This window comes from Hemitrygon akajei, chromosome 9 (assembly GCF_048418815.1).
Source record: "Hemitrygon akajei chromosome 9, sHemAka1.3, whole genome shotgun sequence".
Classification (NCBI taxonomy): Eukaryota; Metazoa; Chordata; class Chondrichthyes; order Myliobatiformes; family Dasyatidae; genus Hemitrygon; species Hemitrygon akajei.
Window position 1 is genome coordinate 132,248,572 of NC_133132.1, and position 8,999 is coordinate 132,257,570.

The window sequence follows — 8,999 nt, forward strand, 5'->3', positions numbered from 1 at the left end:
TTTCCATATGCACCTGTCAGGAGACTGGGAAAAGAACAAAAGCAAGAAATTTAATAAAACACGAAGAACATTGAACAGAAGCCTAAGAACCAACTATAAAAGGTTATTTTTTTAGTATACTTGTTAAAAAAACTATGAGTTCAATTCTTACAAAACTATTAAACAAAATACTGAAAATAATTTATTCAGTTAACATTGTTGTTTTATTAAGTAACCTAAGCAATGCCCTGGAGTGTCTATCAATGTTTTTGCACAAATTGGAGCAGGAGGTGAGGTGGGATCAGAGCAGACAGGAATGAGTTTAATGCACACAAATTGCACTGTGTCCAAAAGAAATAAATCCCTTCTTCTGATGCAATTAATATTTCATTGTTGATACTGACCAATCTATTTAGACTTATCATTGGTTATATGCACCCCTGGTCACTCTGGCTTCAGCCAGTTTGAAACATTAGGTTTTTTCATTGGAACTATCTGTCATATTATCAAGTTTAAAGAAGTTCCTGGAAGGATTATGATTGTTGAATGAATATAAGGGAAATTGAACACTGATCTTAAGCTGGGTACTTAACATATTAACCTAAGGGTGATATTAAAAATGTCAGATACTTTTAAAATTACTGAATGACAGATCATGAAATTATAATAAGATAATTTTTACTGCAGTTGTCAATGATTAAAGAGCGGTAAGCAGCATGTAGTATGGGAAAATATGTGTTATTTCATTTCAAAGGGAGTGTTTTATGACAATTCCTATAAGGAATAATGCATCGCTGCATTATTAAATTTACTAAATGCTCAATGCTCAACTGCTCCCAAGGCCTTGACATTTTTCAGATATCTCATGATCTTTTCTCACTTTTGTTGGCCTGAAATGGCAGTGAAATTCAAACAGATTCTACAGATGCTGAACCATAGAACCATAGAACATTACAGCACAGAAACAGGCATTTTGGCACTTCTTGGCTGTGCCGAACCATTTTTCTGCCTAGTCCCACTGATCTGCACCTAAACCATATCCCTCCACACACCTCTCATCCATGTACCTGTCCAAGTTTTTCTTAAATGTTAAAAGTGAGCCCGCATTTACCACTTCATCTGGCAGCTCATTCCACACTCCCACCACTCTCTGTGTGAAGAAGCCCCTACTAATGTTCCTTTTAAACTTTTCCCCCTTCACCCTTAACCCATGTCCTCTGGTTTTTTTCTCCCCTAGCCTCAGTGGAAAAAGCCTGCTTGCATTCACTATCTATACCCATCATAATTTTATATATCTCTATCAAGTCTCCCCTCATTCTTTTAGACTTCAGGGAATAAAGTCCTAACCTATTCAACCTTTCTCTGTAACTCAGTTTCTTAAGTCCCGGCAACATCCTCGTAAACCTTCCCTGCACTCTTTCAAACTTATTAGTATCCTTCCTGTAATTCGGTGACCAAAACTGCACACAATACTCCAAATTCAGCCTCACCAATGTCTTATACAACCTCACCATGACATTCCAACACTTATACTCAATACTTTGATTTATAAAGGCCAATGTACCAAAAGCTCTCTTATCTACCTTTGATGCTACTTTTAGGGAATTTTGTATCTGCATTCCTAGATCCCTCTATTCTACTGCACTCCTCAGTGCTCTAGCATTTACCTTGTATGTTCTACCTTGATTTTTCCTTCCAGAGTGCAATACCTCACACTTGTCTGTATTAAACTCCATCTGCCATTTTTTCAGCCCATTTTTCCAGCTGGTCCAGATCACTCTGCAAACTTTGAAAACCTTCCTCACTGTCCACTGCACCTCCAATCTTTGTATCATCAGCAAATTTGCTGATCCATTTTACCACATGATCATCCAGATCATTGATATAGATGACAAATAACTATGGTCCCAGCACTGATCCCTGTGGCACATCTCTAGTCACAGGCCTCCACTCAGAGAAGCAATCCTCTAATCTCTGGCTTCCCCCATTGAGCCAAGGTCTAATCCAATTTATTACCTCACCATGTATACCTGATGACTAAATCTTCCTAACTAACCTCCCATGCAGGACCTTGTCAAAGGCTTTCCCGAAATCCATGTAGACAACATCCACTGCCTTTACTTCATCCACTTTCCTTGTAACCTCCTTGAAAAACTCTAATAGATTTGTTAAACATGGCCTACCACGCACAAAGTCACGTTGACTCTCCCTAATAAGGCCCTGTCTATCTAAATACTTGTATATCCTATCTCTTAGTACTCCTTCCAATAATTTACCCACTACTGACGTCAAACTTACCGGCCTATAATTTCCTGAATTACTTTTAGAGCCTTTTTTGAAACAACATGAGCAATCCTCCAATCCTCTGGCACCTCACCCATAGATACCAACATTTTAAATATATCTGCCAGGGCCCCTGCAATTTCAAAACTAGTCTCCTTCAAGGTCCGAGGGAATACCCTGTCAGGTCCTGGGGATTTATCTACTCTTATTTGCCTCAAGATTGAAAGCACCTCCTCCTCTTCAATCTGTACAGGTTCCATAACCTCACTACTTGTTTGCCTTATTTAACCATATAACCATATAACAATTACAGCACGGAAACAGGCCATCTCGGCCCTTCCAGTCCGTGCTGAGCACTTCCTCTCACCTAGTCCCACCAACCTGCACTCAGCCCATAACCCTCCATTCCTTTCCTGTCCATATACCTATCCAATTTTACTTTAAATGACAATATCGAACCTGCCTCTACCACTTCTACTGGAAGCTCATTCCACACAGTTACCACTCTCTGAGTAAAAAAAAATTCCCCTTCGTGTTACCCCTAAACTTTTGCCCCCTAACTCTCAACTCATGTCCTGTTGTTTGAATCTCCCCTACTCTCAATGGAAAAAGCCTATCCATGTCAACTCTATCTATCCCCCTCATAATTTTAAATACCTCTGTCAAGTCATCCCTCAACCTTCTACGCTCCAAATAATAAAGACCCAACCTGTTCAACCTTTCTCTGTAACTTATCTGCTGAAACCCAGACAACATTCTGGTAAATCTCTTCTAAACTCCCTCTATTTTGTTGACATCTTTCCTATAATTTGGTGACCATAACTGTACACAATACTCCAAATTCGGCCTTACCAATGCCTTGTACAATTTTAACGTTACATCGCAACTGCTATACTCAATGCTCTGATTTATAAAGGCTAGCATACAAAAGCTTTCTTCATCACCCTATCCACATGAGATTCCACCTTCAGAGAACTGTGCACCATTATTCCTAGATCACTCTGTTCTACTGCATTCTTCAATGCCCTACCATTTGCCATGTATGTCCTATTTTGAATTGTCCTACCAAAATGTAGCACCTCACACTTATCAGCATTAAACTCCATCTGCTATCTTTCAGCCCACTCTTCTAACTGGCCTAAATCTCTCTGCAACCTTTGAAAATCTACTTCATTATCCACAACGCCACCTAATTTGGTATCATCTGCATACTTACTAATCCAATTTACCACCCCATCATCCAGATCATTAATGTACATGACAAACAACATTGGACCTAGTTCAGATCCCTGAGGCACACCACTAGTCAATGGCCTCCATCCTGACAAGCAGTTATCCACCACTACTCTCTGGCATCTCCCATCCAACCACTGTTGAATCCATTTTACTACTTCAACATTAACACCTAAAGATTGAAGGTTCCTACCCAACCTTCCATGCGGAACCTTGTCAAAGGCCTTACTGAAGTCCATATAGACAACATCCACTGCTTTACCCTCGCCAACTTTCCAAGTAACCTCTTCAAAAGATTCAATAAGATTTGTCAAACACGACTTTCCACACACAAATCCATGTTGACTGTTCCTAATCAGACCCTGTCTATCCAGATAATTATATATACCATCTCTAAGAACACTTTCCATTAATTTACCCACCACTGATGTCAAACTTACAGGCGTATAATTGCTAAGTTTACTCTTAGAACCCGTTTTAAACAATGAAACAACATGAGCAATATGCCAATCCTCTGGCACCATCCCTGTTTCTAATGACATTTGAAATATTTCTGTCAGAGCCCCTGCTATTTCTACACTAACTTCCCTCAAGGTCCAAGGGAATATCTTGTCTTGATCTGGAGATTTAGCCACTTTTATTTTCCTTAAAAGCGCCAGCACTTCCTCCTCTTTAATCATCATAATTTCTATAACTTCCCTATTTGTTTCCCTTACCTTACACAATTCAATATCCTTCTCCTTAGTGAATACCAAAGAAAAGAAATTGTTCAAAATCTCCCCCATCTCTTTTGACTCCACACATAGCTGTCCACTCTGATTCTCTAAGGAACCAATTTTATCCCTCACTATCCTTTTGCTATTAATATAGCTGTAGAAACCCTTTGGATTTACTTTCACCTTACTTGCCAAAGCAACCTCATATCTTCTTTTAGCTGTTCTAATTTCTTTCTTAAGATTCTTTTTACATTCTTTATATTCCTTGAGCACCTCATTTACTCCATGCTGCCTATATTTATTCTAGATCTCTCTCTTTTTCCAAACCAAGTTTCCAATATCCCTTGGAAACCATGGCTCTCTCAAACTTTTAACCTTTCCTTTCAACCTAACAGGAACATAAAGATTTTATACCTTCAAAATTTCTCCTTTAAATGACTGCCATTTCTCTATTACATCCTTCCCATAAAACAAACTGTCTCAATCAACTCCTTCTAAATCCTTTCACATCTCCTCAAAGTTAGTCTTTCTCCAGTCAAAAATCTCAACCCTGGGTTCAGTCCTATCCTTCTCCATAATTATACTGAAACTAATGGCATTGTGATCACTGGAACCGAAGTGCTCCCCAACACATACCTCCATCACCTGACCTATCTCATTCCCTAACAGGAGATCCAACACTGCCCCTTCTCTAGTTGGTACTTCTATGTATTGCTGCAAAAAATTACCCTGCACACATTTTACAAACTCCAAACCATCCAGCCCTTTTACAGTATGGACTTACCAGTCTATGTGTGGAAAATTAAAATCTCCCACAATCACAACCCTGTGCTTACTACAAATATCTGCTATCTCCTTACAAATTTGTTCCTCCAATTCTCGCTCCCCATTAGGTGGTCTATAATACACCCCTATAAGTGTTACTACACCTTTCCCATTCCTCAATTTCATCCAAATAGATTCCCTAGATAAGCCCTCTAATCTATCCTGCCAGAGCACCACTGTAACATTTTCTCTGACAAGCAATGGAACACCTCCCCCTCCTGTCCCTCCAATTCTAACACACCTGAAGCAATGAAATCCAGGAATATTTAGTTGCCAATCACACCCCTCCTGCAACCATGTTTCACTAATAACTACAACATCATATTTCCAGGTATCAATCCATGCTCTAAGCTCATCCACTTTTCTTACAATGCTCCTAGCATTAAAATAAATGCATTTAAGAAATTCTCCACCTCTTCCTCTTCTAACGGTGCAAACTACTTTACTATCATCTTTTTCTTCCTTCTCCCATACATCTGTTCCTACACTCTGGTTCCCCTCCCCACTTGTATCTGGTTTAAATCCACTGGAACCTCTCTAGCAAACCTACCTGCAAGAATATTTGTCCCCTAGTTCAGATGTAAGCCATCCCACCAGAACAGGTCCCACCTTCCCTGGAAAACTGCCCAATTATCTATAAATCTGAAGCCCTCCCTCCTGCACCATGTCTTCAGCCATGTGTTGATCTACGCTATCTTACTATTTCTAAACCCACCTGCATGGGGCACTGGTAGCAATCCTGAGATTGCTATCCTGGAGGTCCTGTCCTTTAACTTGGTGCCTAACTCCCTAAACTCACCTTTTGGGACCTCCTCGCTCTTCTTACCCACGTCATTGGTCCCTACATGGACCACAACATCTGGCTGCTCACCTTCCCTCTTGAGAATACTGAGGACTCGATCCGAGATATTACAAACCCTGGCACCAGGGAGGCAACAGACCATCCAGGATTCTCAATCTCTTCCACAGAACCTCCTATCTGTTCCCCTAACTATTGAATCCCCTATCAATACTGCTCTCCTCTTTTCTCTCCTTCTCTTCTGAGCTGAGGGTCCAGTCTTGGTGCCAGAGACACAACCACTGCAACTTGTCCCCACCAACAGTATCCAAAACGGTATACTTATTATTGATGGGAACGGCCACAGGGTGCTCTGCTCTTTCTGTCTATTCCCCTTCCCTCTCCTGACAGTCACCCTGACTCTTAGGGGTGACTATCTCCCTGTAACTCCTGTTTATTTCTGCCTCTACCTCCCCAATGATCCGAAGTTCATCCAGCTCCAGCTCCAGTTCCCTAACACAGTTTGTCAGGAGCTGCAGCTGGATGCACCTTTTGCAGGTGTAGTCATCAGGGACAATTGTGCTCGCCCTGACTTCCCACATACTGCAAACAGAGCACTCAACTGCCCTAACTGCTGCCTCCATTACCTACTCCTAAGCTAATTAAATTAATTAAAGGAGCTTATCCGGCCTTACCTCACTTGGAGTGAAGCTCGTCCCCAGCCTCTGCTTGCTTTTTAAATTCTCCTGCTGATCTCAGAGGCCGACTTTCACGCGCTTGCGCAGTTGTGCCCTGTTCAAACCTCGGCTTTGCCTGTTCTCGCCGAAGCCTGATTGAGCCAAAGCCATCCCACTCTGCCTCAGTCCACTATGATGATAGCCGTATTTCCATTGACTCCATGCCAGTTTCCTTAGTAAATACAGATGTAAAAAAAACATTTAAGGTCTCCCCCATTTCTTTTGGTTCCATACATAGCCGACTTCTCTGATCTTCAATAGGACCAATTTTATCCTTACTATCCTTTTGCTATTAATATACCTGTAGAAGCTCTTTGGATTATCCTTCACTTTGACTGCCAATGCTACCTCATGTCTTCTTTAAGCCCTCCTGATTTCTTTCTTAAGTTTGTTTTTGCACTTTTTATACTCCACAAGTACCTTATTTGCTCCCTGTTTCCGATACATGTCATACATCTCTCTTTTCTTCTTTATCACAGTTCCAATATCCCTCAAGAACCAAGGTTCCTTATTCTTATTCACTTTGCCTTTAATCCTGACAGGAACATACAGACTCTGCACTCTCAAAATTTCTCCTTTGAAGGCCTCCCACTTACCAACAACATTCTTGCCAGAGAACAACCTGTCCCAATCCACGCTTTTTAGATCCTTTCTCATTTCTTCAAATTTGGCCTTTTTCCAATGTAGAACCTCAACCTGAGGACCAGACCTATCTTTATCCATGATCAAGTTGAAACTAATGGTGTGATGATCACTGGAACCAAAGTGTTCCCCTACACACACTTCTGTCACCTGTCCTAACTCGTTTCCTAATAGGAGATCTAATATTGCATCCTCTCTAGTCAGTACCTCTATATATTGATCTAGAAAACTTTCCTGGACACATTTTACAAGCTCTAACCCATCCAGACCTTTAACAGTATGGGAGTCCCAATCAATATGTGGAAAATTAAAATCCCATACTATCACAACCATATGTTTCCTGCAGTTGTCTGCTATCTCTCTGCAGATTTGCTCCTCCAATTCTCGCTGACTATTGGGTGGTCTATAATACAACCCCATTAATGTGGTCATACCTTTCCTGTTTCTCAGCTCTACCCATATGGCCTCAGTAGACGAGCCCTTTAATTTGTCCTGCCGAAGCACTGCTGTAATATTTTCCCTGACTAGCAAAGCCACCCCTCCCCCCCCCCAACCCTTCATCCCTCTGCCTCTATCATGTCTGAAACATTGGAACCCTGGAACTTTGAGCTGCCAGTCCTGCCCCTCCTGTAGCCAAGTTTCAGTAATGGCTATGATGTCATAAATCCATGTGTCAATCCAGGCCCTCAGCTCATCTGCCTTTCCCACAATACTCCTCGCATTGAAATATACACACCTCAGAAGATTATTACCACCACACACAATCCTTCTATTTGTGACTTTGCATTAAACTTTAACATCATTTATTTTCACCCCTGCTCCACTATCTACTCTGGCACTCTGGTTCCCATCCCCTTGCAAATCTAGTTTAAACCTCCCCCCACCCCAACAGCACTAACAAACCTCCCTACAAGGATATTGGTCCCCCCGTAGTTCAGGTGTAACCCGTCTCTCTTGTACAGGTTCCACCTGCACCAGAAGAGGTCCCATTGACCCTGAAATCTGAAACCCTGTCCCCTACACCAGTTCCTCAGCCATGTGTTCATCCTCCAGAGCATCCTCTTCTTACCCTCACTGGCATGTGACATAGGTAGCAATCCTGAGATTATCACACTCAAGGTCCTGCTTTTTAACTTCCTACCAAGCTCTCTACACTCACTCTTCAGGACCTCCTCACTCTTTCTTCCTACATCATTGGTACCAATGTGTACCATGACCTCTGGCTGCTCACCCTCCCATTTCAGAATGTTGTGCACGCGATCAGAGACATCACTGACCCTGGCACCTGGGAGGCAACAAACCATCCAGGAGTCTCTGTTGTGACCACAGAGCCTCCTGTCTGAACCCCTAACTATTGAGTTCCCTATCACTACCACTCTCCTCTTCTTCCCCCCTCCTTTCTGCACTGCAGAACCAGACTAGGTGCCAGAGATCCGGCTTCCGCAGCTTGTCCCAGTTAAGTCATCCCCGCAACAGTATCCAAATCAAACATTTGAAATAACAGCAGAAAATGCTGGAAACATTCAGGTGTTTATTTTGGATTTGAACTCATGGATTTGTATGGTGCTGCTGTGCTCAATGCTATGTATGATTTAGATGGTGTTGGGAGGAAGGTAAGAGAGAGTGCCCTAAGTGTAATAGCATATATCCAACTTTGCATACAATACAAAGTTGAATAGCTGAATGGATTTTGAAAAGGATGGACAAGGCCTTTGAGGAAAAACATAGAAAGATAGAGTATTATTTTAAATGGAGGGAGATTGAAACTTCTGATATTTGTAACCACATGGATGTCCTTGTAATGTG